The sequence below is a fragment of the Lynx canadensis genome, chromosome A1 (assembly GCF_007474595.2).
Source record: "Lynx canadensis isolate LIC74 chromosome A1, mLynCan4.pri.v2, whole genome shotgun sequence".
Classification (NCBI taxonomy): Eukaryota; Metazoa; Chordata; class Mammalia; order Carnivora; family Felidae; genus Lynx; species Lynx canadensis.
The window spans coordinates 211,203,874-211,209,061 of NC_044303.2; positions in this window are offsets into that span (position 1 = coordinate 211,203,874).

Genomic DNA, 5,188 nt, shown 5'->3' on the forward strand with positions numbered 1-5,188 from the left:
TTAAGTGTACAGTCAGAGGCATTTACCATTGACATTATCCTGCATACATCACTATAACTCATTCCAGAACTGTTTTCATCATTCCAGAATAAACTAACTCCTCGCTGATCAAACAGTGATTCCTCATATACATTCCCCCCTCCACCCGAATCTCCATCAATCCCTGTTCTACTTTCTGTGTCTATGAATTTGATTCTGGCTTCTTGACTTGCCCCTCATCAATGGACTCCTCACTCAGACCCAAACTTCAGCAGGCAGCCCACATCCTCCTTACTCCCTGTCCTTAGCACAGGGCCATGTTTATTTCATCATTGCTGTTTGGACACTTGTAGTCTCTCTGCCATTACTTAATTTTCATTTCATGCTATGACATAACATATTGACAAGTTCTTCCTTTATGGGTCTTCCTCTTGCATCTTCTTCTCACCTCACCACCCAATTCAGGAAGCCTGGCCTCTGTCCTGCAGTGAGGCCTGGATGGCCTTTCTAGGACTCTACCCGTGGTCTCTGTCCCGAGTCCATCTTGGGAGAGCACCTACTTTGGTGTCAGATCTGGAGTCTGTCTTTGGGCACATCTGATGCTGTGTGTTTACTTCCCACAATTCCCTTCAAGTTTCCCACTCTTAAAAATGTAGTCATGGGGACCTCCATTAGGGAACTCGGACCTCTGCAAGAGCCTCTTGGGCTTCAGGTCCTGTGAATATAGCTGTTTCCAAGACTTTGTTGATTTAGAGAGCATCCATCTGTAACTGTTGTGGCAAGGGATATCCCTTTATGTGTAAATCCCTTGGGAATTACATTCAGTTCATGGCAACATAAATCAGAAAAAGTGTGCTTTAACCACCAGGGTTTTTGTTTGTTTGGTTTTTCTTTTCATTGACAAAGCCTAAAGTCAGGCAATGGAGTGTGGGTTCGGTGGATCTGTCATGTCCACAGAAGTTTCTTTCTCTTTTCTCTCTCTGTGTCTGTGTACACACACACACACACACACACACACACACACACACACACACACCCATATTATACATATAATTTTTTAAAAAGATTTGTTCTCTTTCTAAATTCATACAAAAGACTGTCTTTTTTTTGGTGTATGGTTTTCATGAAATATTTCATCCTCAAATGATTATTTTCTCATAATTGATTTTCATTCTAAATGGAATTAAGTTCCTCCTTAAAGTTTTCAAATGTATGTTACCTCATGGGTTAAAAATATAGAAAAAGAGCATTAGACATATGTAGTGTCTCTGGGAGGACCATCGTTTTTGATTGTTTAATTCTGGTGTGTGAAATAGATCTTGTAAAAACTAAATATAAATATTATGGGGTACTTTGGTGTCTCAGTAGGTTGAGCATCTGACTGTGGATTTTGGTTTGAGTCATGCTCCCAGAACTGTGGGATGGAGCTACATGTTGGGCTCCACCCTGAGCCTGGAGCCTGCTTGAGGTTCTCTCTCTCTTTCTCTCTCTCTCTCTCTCTCCCCCTCCCTTCTCCCTGTTTTCTCTCTCTCTCTAAATAAAGTAAGAAAAAGAAAGAGCTGCCATAAATAATTCCCTTATTTATACAGTAAAGGCCCTCTCACTTGCCATATCTAACAAAACATACTCTTGGAAGTCTCTAAGGCTGGATGTTCAATATCTAGCCAGTTTGTGAATTCTGATAGTGTAAGAATGCCACAAACAGCCAGGAAATATCACGTGTAGAAAACGTGTCCTTGGGTGTGTGGCTCTGCATGTGTGTGAAATATGATTTTATTTTTGAATTCTCTTGAAACCACTTGAAATGGTCTGTGGCAATAGTCCTTGAAGAATGATGTGACAGTTTCTTGTGTTGTTGTTGGGTCAGTAGTCCCCATATTTTCCCCAAAGACCAACACTAGGGCTGAAGGATTGGGCTCCCTGGCTGGTAACTTCCTCCCTCCCATCCCCAGCATGCTGTTCTCCCCTAACATTTGGGTAATTTCTGAGGCCACTTCTGTGTAAGTTGCTTCCTCAGGCCCACTCATTCCCCTGAAATTGGATCAACAGCAGCCAGTGAGCCATGGAGAATGATGCCTCTAATTTGTTTCTGCCAGACATCTTTCATAGACACGCCATCATGGTCTTGATGACATGGAAAAATGATCTCATCACTCCCTATTTAAAATTCTTTGTGGCTCCCACTACATGGAATACAAAGCCTCTATGATTTCTCTCTGGTTATCACTGTAGGCACACCTTCATCTACCCAACTCTTGCCCATTTCCCATGTATGCTACACCCATTAATGAGAAATCATGTGGACAGGTGCGAACCCTTGCGAGGAAGACTTTGTTTAAGACATTGCCACAGGGAAGAGTATGTTGCAACAGGGAAGAGAAACTGCACTCAACTCTAAGTTCAGCAAGGACAGGTGAAGATTCATAGCCAATAAGCAGAGTGAAGGGATGTTAAAGATAAATTATTTAACGGCTCTTGTTTAGATGGTAAGAAAGACTACTCAAGGGAGGACTATCATGATAGGTATAGGGACTATTGCAACAGGGTAGAGAGATTGGGTTCAACTCTGAATACAATGAAAAGTGGCAATTTTAACCATGTTGCTGAGTGGGGAAAGGTGGATGGAAAATCACTACAAAGAAACATCAGCAATAAGGGGCTGAACCTACCTAACAGGATTCTTGCTGAGAGGCACGTCAGCATGATCAGACCTCACCCTGGGTGGGGATAGTAGAGGTGAAGAAACCAATTAGCTATAGAGGGTGATCAGATTTGGAGAATGGGGGTCTGCCTAAACTGACAGGATTCTTGCTAAATCAGACCATGTAGAGATGAACATGCAATTGTAAAAGTGAGAGTATAGTTGAGAAGACACTTACCTAATGTTCATTAGAGTTTGATCAAGGAGAGAATCATTGTCAAGATTCAGTGGATAGAAATTTACTAGAGTAACTTAGTTAGATCAAGGATAAGGAATTCTTGTTACAGGAAGACCAAAGTGATCAGATATCAAGGGTGGAGAGATTCTCCATAAACTTGCTTAGCAGGATTCTTTGCTGGAAGTGGGTTCAGCTAGCCAGCGGCAGGGCAGCAGGCTATGATTGATCCCTAGTCTGGAAGAGGTTTCAGAGAATCCTGACTAAAATTTGAGCCTAGGATGGAATCTTTGTCACTCATCCCAATACATTTTGCTGTTTTGTTCCTCTGTGTGTTGGACCATACTTGCCCTCTCTCAGAAATGCAATCTGCTCTTGTTGGAACAAAAAACTACATGTTCTTCAATACGCAATGTTACCGTGAATACATTAGTGTGGCTGGACTTGGCCATCACACCCACAACAACTCATTGCATCCTCTTTGAAGCATTGTTCTTACTATATTGAAGCTATTTGCTAACATATATGTCTATTTAGAAACCATACGACCCTAAATGTCAGGATTTGGGTTCTATTTATCTTCTTGTGATAGCACCTAGCATGGTGGCTCATACAAAGATTGTTGGGATGATTGGACAGTCATTTAGGAAAATGACAATATTTGATTCATATCTCACAACATATCAAAAAGTACACTCTAGGGGCGCCTGGGTGGCGCAGTCGGTTAAGCGTCCGACTTCAGCCAGGTCACGATCTCGCGGTCCGTGAGTTCGAGCCCCGCGTCAGGCTCTGGGCTGATGGCTCGGAGCCTGGAGCCTGCTTCTGATTCTGTGTCTCCCTCTCTCTCTGCCCCTCCCCCGTTCATGCTCTGTCTCTCTCTGTCCCAAAAATAAAAAAAAAAAAAAAAAAAGTACACTCTAAATACATCAGAGATTTAATATAAAAAACGGTAACACACTGGGTCTAAAAAAAGGTGAATTCCTCCATAAATTGTGTGTGTTTGGAAAGACTTTGTAAATACGACTGAAAAATTCTGATATGACAAAGAAAAATTAACTAATTCAAGTAATTGGAGAATATTAAACCTTTTTTCATGCTACATCACCATGAGTACAGTCAAAATACAAATGAAAAGTGGGAGAAAAAATATTTATAATGTTCATCACATACAGAGGACTACTAGTTCTAATACTTAAATATGGAAAAAATTAAAATTGAGGAATGAATCTATAATACATGTACACACTGGAATAATAGGCAGCTATAAACTACAATGAGCAAGGCAATTATTAACAATTCTAATCTGGTAACTAAAAAAGAACAAAGTATAAGAATAAATATAATAAGCTCATTTTTATTTTTCAAAAAAGAGAGGAAGAGAATAAAAATATAAACTTATCTGCATCCATTTGCAAAATGAAGCAGAAGGAGAATAAACCAGAGAATAATGTGATAGATTATCTAGGAGGCTATTGTTAAATATGGTAGTGAAAGAGCAGACCTAGGCCTGCAGACTAGTGACTATGTCCCCGACATGGCCACAGAAGGAAGTTCCCGCTCAAACCTCAGACCACGCCTCCTCCCCTTGAGTAACTTATGTTTTCTAAGAAAGCAGGCTACCAATTGATGCATTCTTCAGAAGTCTAAAGTGGGAGGAAGGGGAGTGTGAGAGGCGTGGAAAGTGTGAGTAGAAGAGGGAGGGCTTCTCTCAGGTAGGGGCCAGAGGCAGGAGCCCTCAACCCTGTCCAGGCTTAGAATGACCCGGGAGCATTTTACCCCTCCCCAAACCAATTAAATCAGAGTCTCTGGGGATGGTGTTTGGTGCTAGGTATTTATATAGCACAGCAAGGCTGACAGTCAATGGTTAATAGGTGACCAGTGAGAAACGTTCTGTATACACTGAGGCCAAACATGTTAGAGATCCTCAGACACAGTGGTTCTCAAACTTCAGGTGCATCAGAATCTCCTGGAAGACTTGTTCAAACACAGATTGCTGAGCCCCACCCCCAGAGTTTCTGATTCAGTGGGTCTATGACCACCAGGCCCAACATTTGCATTTTTAACAAGTTCCAGGTGACGCTGATAATTGCTGATCTGGGACCACACCTTGGCAGCCATTGTTCTATCCTTCCCCAGCCAGTCTGCTGAGGCCACGACCCTTCCCCAGCCAATCGGCTAAGGCCATGATCCCTATAAAACCTTTGTGCTTTTGAAGCCCGCTCTCTCTCTCTCTGGTATCTCACTGCTGGGTTGGTGCAGGTAGGGGATTGAGCTCGAGCTAGCTCGAATAAGGGCTCTTTGCTTTTGCATTGGACTCGGCTCCCTGGTGGTCT